Genomic DNA, 21014 nt, shown 5'->3' with positions numbered 1-21014 from the left:
TAGACCGCAAGAGCAACTCAGCCACAGCAGCTGGGACAGTGCCTGGATTTTACTCAGGTAAATGTGTAGCACCACGGTTGTAGATAGGTCTGCCTGTGACCTGCTGGTGGGAATGCCGGTATGTGCCTTCACTGTGCTCAGTGGGGAATCCCACAGCTCAGCAACCCTTGAAATAGACCACTTGCTGAAGTACCTACCTTGTTAGGGTCTGGGAGATCCAGCTGGCCAGGGGTCACCTCAGCCTTCACCTTCCATTGCTAACAAGAAGTAATCTGAGCAAGCAGAGTCTCACATCAAAGCAGTGCTTGTTCTTAACCTGAAAGATGAGAAAACAAGGTATGTTTCAACAATTTTTACATCTATTAGAAGAGGCCTAAATACTCAACTTTGAAGCAATATACCTTACCTCAAAAACACATGTAACTATCACTCCATTCCCACGTACACTTTCTGGTAATTATCTAGCCTTTGGCTGGAGAGATTTCAGACAGTCAGTAGTCCTCTAAGTATATTGATTCTCAGAGTTTTCAAAGCAAGTAGTTAACCTTGGCTAGAGGCCAGAGGTTGGCTCTTCATACCTACTAGCTCTACCTAAAAGCCCTGTGCTCTTACCTTTTCCTCCCACACCTTCAAGTACTTTATCTCAAAGTACTGTGGTTATCATTTTTTTTTTTACAACCTATTAGTAAAATCAATAGAACTATATAGCAACAATCTCAACAACAGATGTTAATTTGAGGAATAAATAAAATATCTAGGAACAGATTTCCACATCTGATAACTGAGATTACGTTGATCCCAAGTTATTGCAGTGAAGGCTGAAATACAAATTAAATAGCAGAAAAATCCCTACTCATCCCATGACTTTGAGATGATTATATGGTGCTTTGAAACAGAGATGCTCAAGTCCTGTAACAGAAACTGTTCTTGGTACAAAAAATGATGCCTGGAAATAGTAAATGCAACGCTGCACCATTTTACATCATCTTATTGACAACGTGCAGTTCTTTTGGTCTCATGGACAGAAATTAATGGTGTCAAATTATAATAGCTCAGCACGAGGAAAAAAACTTGAGGAAATTCAGACAGCAAAACCATTTTGAGGTAAGATCCCACACAAATAAAGAACGGGTGGGTGACTATCAGCCCAAAGAGATAAAAGATGACTTTTCCAGTTGGTGAGGCCAGTCAGTGAGGAAGTCCTCGGAAACTGTAAAATCATGTCTGGAAACAGAAAAAAGGCTAATATCAACCACATATAGTCCTTTGCTAGATGTAACTTCAACACAAATATTTTTTCTTTCATCATCCACTCATCTGAAGATTTTTACTGAAGTTAAATATACACTAGTACTGCTTACTAAGACAAAGGAAGATGGTTAAGTGTTTAACCTCGGTATATTCAAACAACTTCAAGATAAGAGGCCAGTGACAACTGTCATCATTTTTTTCCCAAGTAATGAGAAGTTGATAACTGAGAAGTTAGTAAAGCAAAGGGAATGCTTTAATGAGGGACTTGCAGATACTGCTGCACACTGCTGTGTTTCTCTGATAGCATCTGTAAACAGATGGACTTCTCCACATTTTTTTTTTTTAATTTTTTTCATGAAAACATCTTTCTTCTCAGGTGTATCTATGTCTTAGGCAAAATTCTGGGATACAAATGGGTTTTAGCATTACTCAGTGAACACACCACACAGCCAGCCATATGACATGGGGTTCTGCAACAAGACAAATGGGAAGCTTTGTCTTGAGAACCTGCCTAGCAAAGACAGTATTTTCCAGTGCACTCCAGTTTAGAATGCCAAGGATCTGATTCTAAGAGCATCTAGGATTTGATTGTAAGATTGGGATCAGTGCTGATGACCAAACATCACAGAATCCAGCAGAAAAGCACTCTTCTGCCACTGACAGATCTTAAATGTCATCTTGCCCGTCAGCTGAGGGAAACCCTACTGCTGTTTAGCATTTGGATTATTGTTTGATCTTATTAACCAAGATCTATTAGTCGCTTTGAGTGTGCTACATTTTTCACAAATGTGATAACATAGTTAGAAGGTTGTACATGTGCCTTGTTGTAGACAGTTGATCACAATCATCTGTTGAGCACGCATTTTTGTGCACATGGACTTCCACATGTATGATATTGAATGCCTCCTATGTAAGGTCTAAATTCTCTCCTGTGAGCATCTGTGCTGTACTGCCAGCTGCAACTAAACAGCTCTCGAACTTAACATGCCAGATGCAGTTTGAGTCTGACTGTCGTCAAACTGAACTGTTGGTTTGACAGTGTCTTGCAATTACAGGGATTTTTGTGAGTGTGCCAGGCTGCACAAGACAGACAAGTCATGTTCAGTTCAGGATCTCTCAACAGGCACGAAGTGACCTGATTTCTCTGATCATGCTTTCAGAGACTGACCAGATGGCACTGAGACAGTAAGGTGCTTATCCTATAGCAAATCTCTGGCCTTAGTCATTCCCTTGTGGACCATCAACCTGAATATATGGAATTAAATCCCCAACACCTGAAAATATTCATAGCCATGTCTCTGAAACACAGATAAACAAGGAGTAACTGAAGGGCTGAAGGATGGCTTGGACAAATCCACACCCAGACACTCTTTCTAGCAGAGACTCAGAACAGAAACAATTCTGGTGAATTTCTCCATGGCCTGCTCCAAGATTAAAGGAAAGTATGATGACTGTTATGGACTTGAAAGCAACTTTGACAACCATCCAATGCCTGCCATAAGCCTTATCATGCTAAATGGCTACTGGGAACCAAAGACACACATAGATTGGAATCAACACTCTTGTGAAAGTCACTTAATGTAGGGCTCCTTGTTCCCCACCAACATTTAGACAAATAAATGCTCGATGAGTCCTGCAGAGAAGTTAGCAGTGACAGAGATAACTGCTCAGATCTAATGAGGAAAAGCTCATTTGATGCAAAAAAAGAGACTGATGTGTAAGAACGTCTTCCTCGCACCTTAACTGAGAAGAAGAAAGTCGTGGATAAACTTAAGCCCAACTCTTCTTTAAGCATACTTCAGTCAAAAGTAGGTAGAATCCAATCTGCATTCACCATCTGGCAACACTGCTAAATCTGCCTAGGAGGCTGCAGTTGCTGGACAAAACTGAATCAAGCAACAGATTTTCAGACTTGATTCAACAAACACTTAAATCACCAGGAGTCTTCCACTCAGCTCCAGCAAGCGTTTCTTCATAAGAGTACGCAAATCTGCAAGAGCAAAAGTTTGTCCCTCTGTTTTCATGTGTCAGATGACTTTATTATCTGCAGTGACACTGTCCATACAGGATTTTGGTTTTCCTTAGTAGATGCAATCACAAAAAGTTGTGAGTGGCCCATACTTCAGATTAACAGAAATTCTCCAGAGCTAAAATCCTGAATTCAGCTACACCCAGACCCTTGCATCAGTTGTGGGCCAGACAGTCCAGAGGGCTGAAGAACCAACAGCAAGAGCCCCATTACACTTTCAGGGGCCATAAAATTATATGTTATTTATACAAATTATGCCTTCTAATATGCACTTTGAAGGAAAAACCCACAAACTGCCTGCACCCCCACATTCTCCCTGCCAGGGGTGATCATTTCTCCTGTGCCCTGACAATTCAGAGTCACAGTACTATACAAGACAGACTGATTTGGTATCAGCTGAGGGTATTAATCTCAAAACAAAGTGAGGGGCCACCTGGCTCACTTAGTTGACAAGGTCAGACCAGGATCCAACATCTATTCTGGCAGACACAAAGATACATCAAAATATCTTTATTGGAACTTGAAGGCTGTGCAATTTTCATGCTTGACAGCCAAACAAACACAGAAAACCACAAGATACAGATAAATGCATTTGTCAGCTTGGACAAGCTGAATTTACTACTTGATGTAAGCATACAGCTTGTGTACTTTGAAAAGCCACTGAGTAATATGTTTCTCCTCTGGTAATACCAAACAAATATACATAGTAGTGAAAGAAAAGCAAAATGAAGAACAGGTGCCTGTAAACAAAGCCATGATCAGATGGTAGCCCTGTTCTACCACACAGGGAAAATAGTTCAGGAAATAAAAGTCCAAGTTTGGTGAGGAAGCACCTGCAGGAGGCTGATGCATGACCTCCTGATACTTGTAGGCCAGACAAAGAGCCTGTTTGGGCAACAGTCACAATGAGTGGTGAAATAGCTTGAGGAATCCCGCTTTAGTTTGTTCAGTCAGGACTAGGACCGCACAGAAGTACCTTACTTTTTAAATTTGAATAGCCCTCAACCTTACCTTGAGGCTAGTTTGAGAAACTAGGTGAATAAAAATATTCAAGTACGTAGGATGATGTCCCTGCATCCCTCCAAAGGCAAAGTATTTCTGTAATAGTGTTGATGGCCTTTGGGACTTTATGATTTTGCTGTCGGAGAACTTTTTGCCTGAAGGAAGATCAGAGTGTGGAGCACACTGTTTGGAGGGTGCGGGGCCAAGATAATGTTATAGCATTTTTTAAATGTAAAACAAATGGGCTTAAGCTCATGTTAAAGACCAGAATCCTCATACCTCTTAGTAATGCTTTGTAAGATATGGCCATGTGTTTACAACTCTGTATAAACTCCTGCTGCAAACATTTAATATCCAAAATACTTTTCACATCTACTCATCGTTCATATTCCTGAGATACTTTCTGTGAGCTACAAAAGACAAAAATAAATGTTTGCCCAGCGATCAGCAGCAGAATTATCAAACAGCTCATTCACCAACCTCTTGGCTCAGATCTTGTGAGGATTGGAGGATCCTTTTTATCCTTGGTATGAAAATGCTATGCATGGTCAGCTCAAAACTAGGAAGTTGAGGGTCAGATCTATCTAATCACATGAGCAGTAAGAAAATAAAGTAATAACAAGCACATAGGAGACCCAGAAATTACTTCAATTGTTCAGTACAATAGAAACACTGACAATGAGAAAGCACAGCCATATATAAGTGCCCATTAATTTGACTCATGGGAAACAGATTTGCCTGAAGGTGGTTACAACAGGCATACGACCATCCCCATTCAACTCCCCCAGATTACTAAAGGGCACTGAGACCATCTTTATCATACAGGAAATTACCTTAGGGAAATAGCATTACTCTGAGTATTGAGGGTAAAATTACTATTTTCAAAGTGATATTTGCCCAAGAGCAGAAAAAGCTTTCCAAACCTTGTCACATTCATTAGAAGGAAAGCCAAATTCATAAACCTCCAATTAATCCTGGGTTAAGGACTCACCCCGGGCATAGAAATAGCAGCATATGCAGGAGACAGCTAGAAAAAGGACAGGAGATACCGGAGAAAAGACCCCAGTAACTGCTAATGATATTAGCAGGGAGCATTTCTGTTTCTCTTTTATTCAGTCCTTTGATATTAATTCTTAACATTTGTTTAATTTCATACTCCAGTGAGTTTTGTTTATTGAGGTGATCACAACTCAAGTGCCTTGAAAGAACAATTGCCTTCTGGATTCAGGAGGAAAAAAAAATAATCTGACTAGCCTTACACCTTTCCAGTATGCCTTTTAATAACCACCTGATGACATTCTTCTGGGAAGTTAAAGAATAGGTGTAGTTTGCCCCCCACCCCAGACATTAAAAAGCTTGCCACTGTACTTGAATCTGGTCCTCTGGTCCTTCCCAACTATTTGAATCTAGTTTCTCAGCCCTTTCTAAATCATAAGTTCATTCTCACTTGATAGAAATCCACTTCCAAGTGGATTTTAAGCACTGAGAGCAAGGAACAAATTCATCATGTGCCTAGCTACAAAGAAAATCCATTTGTCTATATAAAAGAAGTTATTCATATAAAAGGTTAAATATATATATACTGATAACTAGAAACAGTAACTTCAACCCTTCCCCATCTAAAAATGCAATCCAAAGTGATACAGCCAGCTCTCCTCTGTCTTGTTTGAGGAGCTAAATCCCTGTTTGGTACAGAGGAACGTGCAACTGAAAAAATCCGGTAGCAGCCAGACAACTTTACCTGGCTCTTTAGATGCCAGGTTAATGTTAACAAGATGAAGGAGCCTGGGGGACTGAGTAAGCGTTACTGACTGAAGCCCTTCCCGACTAAAATAAGAGTAGCATACATTCAGGCCCTATCTGTGAAAGGAAGACCCCCAACCAAGTGAAGCGCTGTGAGATGTGCTGGCAGACAGATGCTCTTCTTCACCCTGCTCAGTCTTATTTTAACTGCGGAAGGGGTCCAGGAATCCGCAGAGGGTCTGGCTGAGCACAAGGCTTGCAGTATTTTTTTATTTGCATTGGAGCCATCTTGGAAGGCATACCTGTAAAACAAAGATGGAAAGAGAAAATTGAAAGGGATGCTTAATTGGAAGTATGTAGAATGGTACAAAACATTAATACCAGAAGCCGAAGCATTTATATGGCCAGGCTTAGATTATCAGCGATCTGGAGGGGGCAGAAAAAAAGGGGGGGGGGGGGGGATGTAACAGCAATATTTTTTCTTCATTACATTGCTGGAGACCACACGTTACTTTCAACCTTTTTTTCCTGTACGGGGAGCACAATCACTGGAAGTACGAATCCTGCTGCTTTTGCAGGAAGCTTCCACAAAGCAGATGTCTTCAGACAGTGCTACTCCAGAGCTCAAGTCCCACAGCCAACACATTGCACACCTAGTTGTATTACACAGTGTTGTCCCCTTACTATCATCACACTCACCAGCTTTCCTGAGAAGCCCCAAGCTGACACTAGCTTGAAACATTTGCTTTCTGCAACAGTAATTCTTTACGGTAGAAGGCCAAAGATCTAGGAAAGCAGGGAGGTTGCCTCAAAGATAAGTAGCCAGTAGGGTTAAATTATCCCCCTTCCTTCAGCCACACTGAGTTAGCCTCTGAGCGGCTTTGCAACTTCCCCTAGGCATATGCCTAGCACAGAGAGCAGAGTGGAGTAACACAGAAAAGCAGTTAGCGTGCTTGCCTACAGACTGTGTAAAGCAAGTCACGTTGCCCTAGAAAAGAAAGCAATGTGAAAGCACAAGTGACCCAGAAATCTCCTGATAATTAATAATAATAATCATAGAATCATAGAATATCCCGAGTTGGAAGGGACCCACAAGGATCATCGAGTCCAACTCCTGGCACCACACAAGTCTACCCAAAAATTCAGACCATGTGACTAAGTGCACAGTCCAAATGCTTCTTAAACTCCGACAGGCTTGGTGCCGTGACTACTTCCCTGGGGAGCCTGTTCCAGTGTGCGACCACCCTCTCAGTGAAGAACCTCTTCCTGATGTCCGGCCTGAACCTCCCCTGCTGCAGCTTGACACCATTCCCGCGGGTCCTATCGCTGGTCACTAAAGAGAACAGATCAGCACCTGCCCCTCCACTGTCCCTCGTGAGGAAGCTGTAGACCGCAATGAGGAAGTAATAACTATAATAATACCAAACCGAGTCAACATTGTGCATTTCCAGTCCAGAACTGAATATGAAAGAAAACTCTGCTATCTTTAGCTTTGGGCAGTTGCTGTGTTAGGCCTAAGCTTTTATGTTTGTGTCTCAGTAAGAATCAAAACACACTCAGATCAAGCATTATCATATAAGCTGATCTGTAACAGACAAGCAGTTGCATGCAGCAGACAGGTGGACACTGTATGGAAACAAACATCATTCCTTGACCTAAAAAAGGTTTGGCTGCGGCTTGGGACAGGAGGCAGTTACAGTAAGCAGGCTCGAGTGCTCAGCGAACCAAGGACAGTCTAACAGGGGACAAGTAAAGTCAGGTATTACTGGGTTTGCAGCAGAAGGCGGCATTTCAGATTCCCATACTCACGTGTACGGAAAAATCTGTTACATCATATGAATTTTTATCTATAATGATTATTTAATTACTACAATTAAAATGTAGTATATTGTTACCTTTATTTGCCTTTTTGTTGACTTTGGCTAGTTTTGAACAGCAGACTTTTTTAACCTTCCGACCTAAGGGTGAAAAAATTATACATTACCAATGGAGACAGAGGATGCAACATACATGCACACCAAATGGCTTAGAGTCCAGACATTTTGATTACTGTATTTACCATTGAAATCCTTGAACAGAGAGATCTGTGAAAGAAAACATCATCATGACTGATTTTTACACTCACGCGTAGCCTTGTTCCTAGCATAGAACAGGAATTAATTTGTTCTCTTCTATCATTACTAGTAGGCACAATATGCCAGATGCATTGTGAAGACTTTTACCCTTTGAAATGTTATATGTTAGCAGGCAATACAACCAGCAAATTCCAGCTGTCTTAACATAACAAACAGACTTTGCACTGTTTTTACGGTTATGTTGCTTAATGAAAGTATAAAAGATTACCAAGAGAACAAAAAGAGCATCTCTGTATCCATATGGGTACACAGAGGTGTGGAACAAATTGCTTTGGACAGGCAAAGCCATTTAGTCACTCCCTGCCTACTAGACCTAAATAAGTGAGCTGCTGATTCCATTTGAGTGCTTGGTACAGAGTGCTGGATACGTTATAGGGAGAAGAAAGATGACACTGCAGTGAGCTTGGAGCAGAAGTAGAGCAGGAAGAACAGAGGTGGTGGAATTCTCAACAAAATCTCACGTATGCTCAGTGTTTCCAGAAATCCCTGCGGCATGGTTCTACAGCCAAGGCAAGTAATGGTTGCTGTTCTAGCATCCAAGAGGTTTGAGATGTCACAGCATCATTTCATTCCGATCTAACAAAAAACATGCCTTCAGTTTGTACATCCAGGTAATTCTACCACAGCTAGAATGAGTAAAGCTGCTCTGGGCAAGAACAAACTACAGTCAGGAACTGAGCAGAAGAAAAACAGATACAGTTCATTCCAGACTGCTCCTCACACTTCTGTACCAGCTACACTCAAACATGTTCACATGTATACATGCCTTGACATCCTCACGCACATTACTGACGGTCTTCCCAATCCATGTGTTTATGGATAAGGAACAGTGTCCTATAACACCTTCTCTGCCCTTTTTGACCCAGCAAAAGTATCAACCCCCTAGGACACACGCTAAGAGAAAGGAACATTATTACAGGGCAAGTCTTCAGTTATTTTTATTGGGTGGTGTTGTTTCCCTGGACATATTTCTGCCATGTTCTTGAAGACTCATCTCGATATTCTCCAACTCGCTTTGACTTCAGGTACACATACAGTGATATTGCTCTATCATTCACTCACCCTCTCCTCAGCCCTGGCAAACAGATCTACAGCTCAGAACAGGCTCCGGTGAGTGAGAAAACCGGGCTACTCAAACAGTTTTAAAGAGCTTCCAGTGTTTCTCCACACTCATATTCACACAAGATGATTTTTTATGAGGTTTCTAGAAAATATGAAACATGGCAAATCTGCTGCTTCTGACCTTTGGAAACAGCTTATTTGTTTTTCCTTATGTCATATTCATTCACTACATCTCGCATTGAAAAAATAAACACCATGGAACAACCATGGTAGGTCTCTGAGTTTTCCAATATCAAACACCGTATCTGAACAGATAACTAAGAGCTACCTACACCTTTTAAGTTCAAAAATCTGACTATACTGTTTCTCTTGCAAACCCAGAATGACATCTACAGATATGTGGGTGTGGACAAAGAAATGCACTTTTAAGGCTTAAACTGCTCTGAGTTTGTGCACTTTGGAATACTGCAAAATGGTAAATGGGTGCCACAGGGTAATACAGTATGTAATATCAGTAGTAAAAAAAAAATAATTAAAAAAAGTCAAGACTGACTGAAGGACAGGAGAGCTAGTCATCTGTTTCACTGTTCTGTACAGAACTTATTTACTCCAATTCTGGGGAACTGTTTCATACTCCCTTGTTCCATAAAGGCAGAAACTTTTTCCATTAATGTTTTTCTCACCATGCAGAAAATTTATAAATCTTACAGTGCCTGATAGTTATCTACTGGAAAATATAACAAGGATTATTTTTTTTCAAGATTGGAGATGGGGAGCAGGTTTCAGAACACAGATGAAGGTAAAAGCTAATCATGCTGTATGATGTGCCACAGGCAGTAACAAAGGAAACACTACAAACCTAACAAAGCATTAATACACATTCTGCAGCTCTAAGTTCTTTCCTAAATTTATTCTGTCCTTTCCAGTTGTCAAGCTCTGTTTATTTTCTTTAATTAAGATCAAAATACAATTAGAGAATAAGCTGTCTTTTTTAAAACTCACAAGAGGGAAGCACAGGAAAAGAAAGGAGACGGTTGTATTATAAGAATATACGGTACCTTCTGCAGTAAAGGCATTGAGGCACAAAAGTAAGACAAACAAAAAGCCATAGAGTGCCAGGAGCTTCATCCTTACAACAAGTTAGGAGGTGTCTTCAAGTAGGCTGAAGCCGTGTTCTGGTCTGCCTCCGGCGTAACCTCACATTTTTATAAGGTAGATTGGAAGGAATGCTATGTTCAGAATGGGTGGAGATTTGGCCTTTGTATTGCACTTAAGGGTATGAAAAGAAACAGCCCTTCCTACTAGGAGGAATAGTTACTCATAAATCAGGCAGCAATTAGCTGCATTAGAGAATGTCCTAACAGTTAGAAGGGAGCACCTGGCTTTGAGTACCAGGGTATACAGGGATGCTCTGAGGCAGGATTCGTCCTGGGGTTCACAGCAGCCTCCCGAGGTGACCTTGTGTGTTCCTTTGGATGCTTAGAAAGGCAGAGGGCCCAGCTGAAATAAAGCTGTGTGGACTGGGAACTGGAAAGGCAAACCAAACCTAGAGGGTTTAAATCAAAGCAAATGCCAATGTGGCGTTAGCATAATTAACAAGACATCTGGTTAAACAGCATATTTCTGAGTTTATTATTAACTTCTCAGTATCTACTATAACTGGATAATTAAGTCCCTTACAGAGATTCCAGTTAACAATCAAGATTAAGAAGTCCATCAAATTCAACACAGTATCAAGGTTCACAGAGCATGCATTAAAAAAAAAAAAAAAAGCAGGGATCAACTGCAGAGTTGATTCTCTTATATAAGGCAGAGGTTTAGGTTTGGCAGCACCTACTTCTCACAGCTTGATCCGAAAAGATTTGCCTGAAACACCAGAACATGCTGTAAGCCATGTAGCCTTCTGAGCTGGGAACGTACCTACAATCTGGCTGGACTTGGAAATGCAGCAGGACAGAAGACACATGCATGCTGGTGCACATGCAACGTGCATACGCATCCCTATTCCCCCAACCTTGAATTTCAAAGGTTTCATATTCCAGGTATTGGATGTGGCTTGTTTCTTGTGCTAGATCAATGGCCTTCCAAATCTGGGTCACCCCTCTGTCTAGCAACTTTAGCCCCAAAAGCTTATTTCTTCCCTCCTACCCTTGTAATATCCAAATATTGTGAGAACTGCTAATGCCTCAGTCTTTTTTGTTACCAAGTTACCAAGGCTCTAAGATCAAAACCACTAACAACACTTGTTACAGACAACATTCTCTCTCTTCCAAGTGCTTTACAAACAACCCTTTCTTACCATTGGCACACCTCAATCATTCACATCACTGCTAAGCTTCTCAGAAAGTGCTTGTACAGTTCAGCCAATACACATAAATATGCATGGGACAATAGAACTTTGATGTTGTTTTTATGATCCTGGGCTTATGCATTGTTTAAACATATGTATGTAAACCTTGATCTTGCACTTTAAAAGTCAACAGCATTTTTGCCTGTTAGTATAGAATCAATCTTTTAATTTGTAGAGAAGCTCTATATTCCTCTCTAAAAACAGTTATTAGAATTACCAAAGTACATTTTGTCAGCTAAGTGTTTTATTAAAAAACAAAACAAACAAACAAAAAAACTTGTTATATAAACCAGAAACATGACAGGAAACACTTTTGACTTGGAAACATCTCTGCAGTCCACTTTCTTAACAATCAAATGTTTCGACTGGTACACTGAAGCCCTGCATTACATTGCTCTGAAGGAACTCTAAACCGAGAAGGAAATCTGGCCTGTATAGGTCAGAGCACAGAATGAAATCTAAGCTGGTAACAGCACAATCTCTTCAGACCAGTTTTCCTTGAACAATCTTTTCCATTCCATCAGCAGCCTTCCATTTTAGCAGACTGAGGTCTATTTGTTACCAAATAATTTCAAATTTGAATTTATGCAAGTTAAGTGGCACAGTCCATCCTACCCCAATTCAGGAAAACCCTTGAATGCATTTTTCTGCTCAGGAAAATACTTGATTTTAACAATACAACAAGTTTCCTACACCAACATCAAGACTGAAATTCTTAAGTTTTCTAGGCTAAAGCAATACTCTCAAAGGTACTGGTAGCTGACCCTTAACTCCTGTACCACCTGACAGCAAAGCTGAGAATGAGAGGGGAAGTGGGAAAGAAGTCTTCAAGACGTTAATTGTTCTAGGTTTTTAAGCCTGTGAGAAACTTAATTAACATTACCCTAAATTTTCATCTTGTTAACGTCAGTGAGGATTTTTCTACCAAGATGACTCCAATACAAGTCTTCTGTTTTGTTATGTTTTTTAGAATCCCAGACCCTACTGAAATGCCTGGGAAAAATGGGGCAGTGGGGGGTGCATCTGTGATGTCTGGAAGTAAGAAATAAAATAACAGCTTATTTCCTCTGTAACACGTTTTAACATTACTATACATGCTTCTAGCTGAATTCAGACAAAGAGACAAAAATTGTACATGGAACACGACTGAAAGATTTTTCCAAAAGCTGCATTACTTTGATTTTCTTGGAAGAAAAAGAAAGGATTTGGTTTACTGGCAGAGTCAGTTTTGTGACTTCACATAACCATTTATATGTAATAACTGTGTGAACAGAATGTTTCAATGGTAACCCAGAAAATAACTAGTTTGTAATCAAAACCTGTAGTGTCTCTAACATCAAATAGTTGCAATCCTTAAGTCAAAATTCTTGTACCTACTTTGAACATTAAAACTTTTTACTTATTAAAACTATTTTAATTTCACTGAGAATATGGTTATTTCTAAAACCTCACACTCAATCTTCTCATGCTTCTCTTAAAAAAGAACCATCATCCCCCCCCCCCCCACATTCCCCAATAAGGATGACTTCGTTTATATCAGGAAGAGAACAGAAAAATAAAAAAGGAAAAAAATCACATTTCAGTTCTGCCTCTTAAAACAGCGACTGACTCACCCAACTGTCCTTCTTCCTTAAATATAAAGGTAAAATATAAACAAAAAACCACCTCATAAAAGACACACATTAACTTAAGCCTACCGAGACTTTATAACCCAAGAATCTTTCATGTCTTTATAGCTCTGAACACCTTTGCCATCTCTTTCTGTGTGCACAGTAAGAAATAAAAAACTGAATACAGAAGGGTAAGTAACTAGGTAAGAAGGGACCAAGTTGCACACTAGAACCTCATCACAGAATGTATATTAACATTTCCAGATACGTTCATGTAATTAATCTGGAAGAGAATTGGAAGAGCACTGGAATGTTAAATGCAGTTACAGCTGTTGCCAACACCTACCTCAAAAAAACCAAACATTTTTCTTAGGAAATATTTACAACAGAATATTGGCAGCGGGAGTGTTTACAATGACTTGTTTTCCTGAACACGATGACAAGACTGAATTTACTATCCACCGTGAGCAAGAAAGAAGTGTGTGTGTACTGCCTGGATGCCTTACTCATTCTCTGCTTGGAAGAGGCAGGCTGCTACTAGGCCTCCTCAGTTACAGCAATCCAAGCCTGCTGGCTACTGGGATGGGAAATGAGGCAAACCTGCATACTTTCCTTATCACTGCATCACCTCACAGTGGGGAAATGGTGGAGGTGGGAGAAAGCTGTGGTGTCTTCTTTCAGACTGCTCTTGTATTTCTCATTCTGAGTGGGAAGAAGCCAAACCATTTGCTTAAAAGCTATTAAAACAAAAGACCACAAATGACTCTGGCAGATGAGTCTGAAGCACTGCCCACAAACCTCAGAGGCTGCTCACTACCTCTGCAACTTTGGTTAACACAAAAGCAAATAGGGAAGTGTTACCTGCAGGGTGTTTTTGGCCCTCAAACCAGGGAGGATCAGCGATCTCTGCTCCGGAGCATGGCAGAACAGTTGATTTCTGTGTTTCTCTTCTCCAGTGTTCACAGCATCTGCAGGCTGCTCTCAACCATCCATGGAAAATGCATCACCTTCTGTAAGACAAACTATCCTTAGTCTTATATTCTTTGATTTGTAATCTATAGTTCACATAACCTGCCTGTAACCTTTGCCACAGCTGGCTACCTGTGTCCCCTACTCAGACAGCGCACCTGTATCAGCAATACTGCTCATTTAGGTTAGCTTTTTAAATGTCTCCTCACTTGGAAAATGGAAATTGAAAAAAGGGCAATTTCTGCCCTTCAGCCTGTCCTCCACTTGCACTACTTTCTTCCCTTCTTCTGTCACTACCTTTTTCCTTGCTCTGTCATCCAATTCTGCCCATCTCCTTTTTCTGTTATTATGACCTAGTTATAGATGAACAGTATTTTTGCTGCAAAGGTTTAACTTTTTTTTTTTCATTTTAACTACTTTTTCAAAAGCATGAGTGTACTTTTATGGCAGAAATATTTTGATTTTTCAATAAAATAAAAATGCATGAAAACCTAGGATTCACTTTAAATAGTCTCCCAAACCTATAACATGCTCAAACTCTGCTATAATTCCTCATGGGAGAGGAAGTTCAAGGATTAAATTTCCCACTTGTCATGTGGGCCAAACTGTCTATTCAGGATAGCCTCCCATAGTACACTGTGGTTAGAAATCTACTGATGCATACACCATACTGATGGCCTATCCATCACAACACTCAGTCACCTTGCTTTAGTCACACCAATTCCCATCATCTGCCTTCCCAACAAGCATATATTCTAAGACTACCTTCCCATCCCTCCGCATGAGTGCGTTTTTTCCTTTCCCTTCCTTTTTTGGTATTAACAAGTCTTGCGTTTGTTCTGCATATACCAACAAATACATCCACATACTTCAGAATGACATGACTAATTATGGCTGGAAAGCTAAAAATGGTTCAAGAAAGGTTTTGTTTTTGTTTTTAAAAACTTCATATCTAATTAAGTGTTTGTTAAAATCCTCTGCTTTTCAAAGGAACTTCTACGATGACGCTTAAACTAATAAACACTACAACTACAGCAAAAGTTGAGCCTGTAATTAAATTAGCATCTCGTTGTAAACTCAGACCACAATGGACTGCAGTATGTCCCCATGCGTTATGGAAGACATCCATTTAAAGTGCTTCACATAATTTTAAATCATAATTTAAAGCAGCAGATTTTAATATCCACTGTTGATCTTGTTTCTTATTTGCATACATTCACTAATTTCATAAGGAGAGGTTCATCACAACTGGCTGATATAACCATAACTGTCATGTCAGTTTTCACAAAAGATGGCCTTTACCTATAATCCACTATTACTATTTGCATATCCAGTGCTACGAACACTTCCAGAATTTACAGAGCTCAGCGTATGCTTATTCAGTTTTCAATGTTCATAATTTTAGTATACCAGATTTACCTACTAGAAAATTAGGAGATAGTTTTTCATCTGTGATTTTTGCAAGACTTTCCTGCTCAGTTAACTCCTTCATATACAGCCAACAGTCTCCCGCATTCCCCTGGCATTCACAAATTCCTTGCTGGTGCGGCAGGATGAGTTCTTTTTGCTGTCACTAGCTCTACCCTTCCCTCCCCTCTCCATTGCTAATATCTTATGCAGGTCTTGGTTACCCATTATTTCACTAGGATAAATGACTGCCTTTATCACAAGGGCTTATTTTAATTTCTTCCAGTGTTTGTTTATCCTTGCTGCTCCTTCTCAAGTTATGGAATAGTGGTAGCAGAAGTGTTCTTTACTCTGTCAGAGCTTTTTTTCATTGCCTTATGCCTTTGAGTATGCTTTTTTTGAGGGATGCTGCCCTCTTTCCCAAAGGACACACATGCAGGTGGTTAATCAAACACTGACTAGTCCTGTAACTCTGTTCTTGAAAACACCCAGCTCATTTCTCATGTCTGCAAATGTTACATTTCCTTTCTTTTCAGCACTACAGTCAGTGCTTGTGTGTTGCTACTTACACATACATAAATAGAACAACTAGCACACCTCATTATGACCATAAAGCTCCATGGGATTATTTGCAGGTCCAGGCATAACTCAATGACATGTAAACAGAATTTTGCTAAAAATTTCCCCTTTTATATGAATTCCTTATTTTGTTACGTGTGCCAAAGAACATTACCGATGAGGCATATGTTTATCCTGCAATTAAAATCTCATCCTCAATTTTGACTACAAGTAATGTTTCTGAGGATTCCCATGATGCTTCAAGTAATTCTACTTTAAACCATGATCTAAATAAGAACTTGCACTATTTTTAATATTTCAACCTTTTTTTGCAAGCATATACATCGGTTATTTTGCGAAGAAAATGTTCTTCAGTGTTAGCTGATATAAGCAATAAGGTCAGAACTGACTCATGCACATATTTTCAGTCTACAAAGCAGAATACAAAATGAAATTTAAGTATTTTCATAAAGTAAGATCAAATGTAATTAGTTTTGTAATTTTCATCCGAATTGCCCCAGCTCCAACACCACTAGAAGGTAAATATGCTTTGAACTTTATGAAGCCTATATAAGTAACACTTAGTATGTGTGCTGCCTTGTTTTGATTTAACGTTTTAAATAAATTTGTTAAAACAGCTTACTTTTTAACGGATCTTCAGTTTATAGCAAACAATTAAAAAATGGTTGTTGTAACTTCAAATTTTGAAATGGACGCAGTTTGAAAAAAGAAAAATGCATTTTAAGTAATCCTTCCATGTAGTATTTAAGAAAAAATTGGATTTTGATTTCAACACTCAACAATCTCAGTGACTTTCAGTCATAAAAATGAAGCAGAGATGAGCTCTTAAAACACAGGAAACTGAGTACATTAGTCTGTGGCAATCCTCAGTGAGGATGGCTGCTCAGACCTGTAATCCTGCACTGGAATTCCAGGTGCTATGAAGGCAAGTAACCTGCCAGCACAAGACCCTGAGATCAGTCACTAACCCACCATTTGCCCACCCTTGCTTTACCAAGCAAGAACAGCCTACGAACACAAGTAAAACACAGAGCTGACATACTCTGGAAATGGTTGTCTTGTTCACACATTCACCCTCTGTGTCTCACAGGGCTGACTAAGACCTAACAATCTCTCCTTTGCAACACTACTTTCATAGCCAAAGACAAATGGGAAGAGTTGCAGAAAGACATGCTATTTTTAATTTCTTCATTCTTCAATTTTGATACCGTTTCTTTTGCTGTTGCAGACATCTGTATGAAGCTTCTGAAAAATTATTTACCCCTACTGTAAAGCATTTATTTTCAGTAACTTGCACACAGGAGGCTAAGCTTTAACTGAAAGATAGTGTGTTTTTTTTTTCTTAATGAATGAGCAATCTTGTAATATATTGTGTTTCCACTTCTTGTTAGTAGCTTTAACACCAAAAAGAATTATTGCAAATCATTTTTAATTACTACACTTTCATTTAGAGAAATAGCATGACAACATGGTCTTCCTGGAGTTGGCCAACAAAGAATTTGCCAAGCACAGAAGAAAAAAAAATAGAGCTTTTGAACACTATCAGAAATAAACACTACCAGAAAAAAAACATTATCAGAAAAAGAAATGCATTAAATATTTATCTGGAAAAACCTTAAAGATTAAAATGTGTACCTAGTATGTTCCATGGAAATTACATTTATAAGTTGTATGGTGATCTAGGTATCTACAGAAACACCATATTTCTTCCTACGCACTAAACTCACAAACTCTACACTGGTGGGGTAGTAAAAGCACGATAATTTATTTGTATTAAGGTAACTGCTTTCAAGTTGTGGGTCCTAATTTATTGAGTACAAGCCTAACGTCACCGTACCATCTCAGCTATAGCAAACACAGGATAGCATAAATCTATCGTTACTACAAACACACCTCGTTCCTTTTTGCAGTGATGATCGGTCCAGAGATGATGTTCATTTTTTCCTCCTAAGCAGTAGGACACATCCTCATCCATCACAATCTAAGAAAGAAAAAATACATCACAAAAATGTAAAAAACAAACAAAAAACAAAACCCACACACAACAAAAACCCACCACCCAACACACATACGACTGCAAAGCCAAGCAACAACTACTGCATTTCTTTAAGCAGTATTTTCATTCAGGATTTTTGAACAATTTACAAGAGCAAGTAATTTAGCAGATTTTTCTTCTTCCAATACAATTTAAGAAAACAGAATTCCAGAGACATTGGCAAATTATTTATTTGAGCCCCAAGAGAATGAGAGAAATACAAGCTCAACTGAAATACAGAAAGTTCACTTTCTAATCATTGATGTTGCTTACATAGATGGATTCAGACAAAACTTGGGCTCACAGTAGAAGTTTCAGCAGAGTTCTCCTATCCCATCAAATTTCTGGGTAAAAGTAAAACCATTGTTCATGAAGCATGTTTTTTTTCTTCCTTCCCAGTCACATAAATACAACTGAGGTGACCAAAAATGCTTTGAGGAACAAATTGTGCTCATTACATTGAAATGGTGCCCAGTGAACAGGATCACAGGGTTTTAGGTTGTGCAAGCCCACACAAGTAATCGAAACTAAATCAAATGATTGAACATTATTCTCAGACAACTGTCTGCGTAGGAGCTGGCAGGAACAAGTTGAAATTCACATTGTTACAGAAATATAGGCAGCCTTAGCCTGTGGCTCTGAGTGCCTTTGTTCAGATTCTGGATTTCATATCATCAAAACAAGAAAAGAAAATGTGTTTACTTGTTTTGGTTGTGTTTAATGATCACCATACCTACAATGTGCAGAACCACCAGGAAGATGCCACAGTGGTTGAGCAACATCATTTATACCCATTCAGAAGGGGAAACTCCCTCTGTCATTTCTGCAACCAGCTTCTGTCAGATCAGTAAGACAGGGTTTATCTATGCTTTAAAGAAAGAGAACAATATGCAGATTAATCACAAAATCTTTCCAGAAGCCCTAGAGGCTGACAGCTGCACAGTATTTTCTGCTTTGGAGGCTTGCCAGCTAATTAAATGCCTTATCTATTCAGGAAGAAGAACAAGATGACTGCCCAGACGTTTGTCATTGTACCACTTGATTTCCTCATACTAAGTCCTCTGGAACTAAGCATTGGGCAACCAGACCAGGTACTTCACACACAAAGACCCAGTAAAGTGTCCTGCATTCTTCTACCATCCTTCTGAAAGAAGAAAGAAGCAGAGAAAAAGTTTTTTTTCTCACGCAACAGCAGCTGTAAGTGAAACAAGGTGTAATTTCTTACAGATGAGGTAACCGGAAAGATGGATAATTTCCCCCCCCCCCTCCGCCCCCCCCCAATTCCATGTAGGCACTCATGTTTTTCCTCACTCTGAGAGAAAGGAGTGAGGCACTGCGAGAACTGAGCTGCTTCAGTACAGTAACCAGGTTACACAGCTCCTCTCACCACCCTGTAACAGAGGTACGAGCTCTGGCAGGTTAGCTATCAAAACCCAGCTTCCTAAATTACATCTTGCTTAAACCAGAGGACCACAGGAAAACATTTCTCTTGCACGCAGAACACTTAGCACTGCATCCAGTATAAGCCTTTTAGGACTGAAGCCTTGCTTCATTGTGCTATGCACTTCGTTTAGAAGCCTACAGCTACCATAATAAGCTGGGCCTCATCATGTCTGAGACCTCAAAAGACTACAAAAAGAGCTGAAATCACGTAAGAAATCAGAAGGAAAGTGGACATCTGTTATTTCATCTTCCTTATGTTGCCTGCAGGAGTAAAGTTAAAAAACAAGCAAAATAAATAGAGGTATAAGCCTCAACTAATAGAACAAAGCTATCCAAAAGAGTGACACATGAAGAGACAGAAAAGTGAAAGCACAGAGCTTAGAGACCACGAATGACACATGGGACTCAACGGGCATGTCAGCTGCTAGCACTGCAGAGGCATTATATGCAGGATACAAACTGAGTCGTCACAGGAGACTTGCTGAAAAAGCTCTGTGAATGAGACAAAAATGTTTTAAACCCTGCTCCAGGACAATCTCCCAAGTGATTCTCAACTTACCATAAACTGCTGGGAGAAATAACTGCTGTCTTGCTCTTTATTCTAGTCCTAGCTAGTTTCTGTATCCCAGACACCATCATTGCTCTTTTTAATACAATGAATGAAACTACAGGCTATGGTTTCTACAATACATACCTTCTCCCTGGGAAATGGAGGTCAGCGTATGTTCCCTGAGAACTACACTGGCTCACAAAAACTGGCCAGGTTGAATTAAATTAATTTTGCTCCCTGAAAGTTCTTAATTCTCCCTGTTTTCTCCCAGCTCAAAAGTTAGTTTAACTTATGTTGAAGTTTAAACAAGGCCATTTGCTCCAACTGTTTTATTCTCCTTATGCCACAAGCAGCTGTTTCAACCTGGATAGAAGAAATCTTGCATATAAAATGCGGATTCTTAGAATGGCATGAGCGTTTAATAAAACATTCATAAACCTTACAATATTTTAGCATACCACCTCCAGAATACCGACTATATGAAGACTGCAATTTCAAGAATTTACCCAGTTTCTTCTTGAAAAGCATCAAAAACACTCTGGAGGGTGCCTTAATTTAACCATAAGAAGTTACACTCTTTTTTCACCATTTTGCGGGACATCTTTTATGACTATTGAACATAAAGTATTAGTAATGTGAATTTGAGGAAGCATCCTTTATTTCCCTGGATGATTCAGAAACAGTTACCTCTGCACTCAGGTTCTTTCCCAGTCCAACCCACCTTGGCAAAAAGCAACAATCTCTTTCCCATTGCAGAGACTTAATAACTTTACAAAAGAATCAGAAAATGTAATGCTTTAAAGACGACTTTTTTATAAATGCCTCAAACATCTAGCTGACAGACTCTAA

General features: G+C 39.6%; 1 protein-coding gene and 1 long non-coding RNA gene across 2 annotated transcripts in view; both read right to left on the bottom strand.

Annotated features, from left to right (window-relative positions):
• Window positions 1-383, bottom strand: part of CDHR1 (cadherin related family member 1) — a 52834-nt gene extending 52451 nt beyond the window's left edge. The window contains 1 exon segment of the mRNA XM_040563526.1: window positions 198-383. The gene's annotated coding sequence lies outside the window, so the exon portion shown is untranslated.
• Window positions 384-3775: 3392 nt separating this feature from the next.
• Window positions 3776-10436, bottom strand: LOC121073026. The gene is made up of 3 exons (XR_005821473.1): window positions 10281-10436; window positions 7921-7983; window positions 3776-6327 (listed from the first exon to the last, which is right to left on the bottom strand). It is a non-coding gene; the product is annotated as an uncharacterized LOC121073026 (long non-coding RNA).
• Between the last annotated feature and the right edge of the window lie 10578 nt (window positions 10437-21014).

Source organism: Cygnus olor, chromosome 7, assembly GCF_009769625.2.
Source record: "Cygnus olor isolate bCygOlo1 chromosome 7, bCygOlo1.pri.v2, whole genome shotgun sequence".
Taxonomy (NCBI): Eukaryota; Metazoa; Chordata; class Aves; order Anseriformes; family Anatidae; genus Cygnus; species Cygnus olor.
This window is presented reverse-complemented; position numbering and strand designations above follow the sequence as displayed.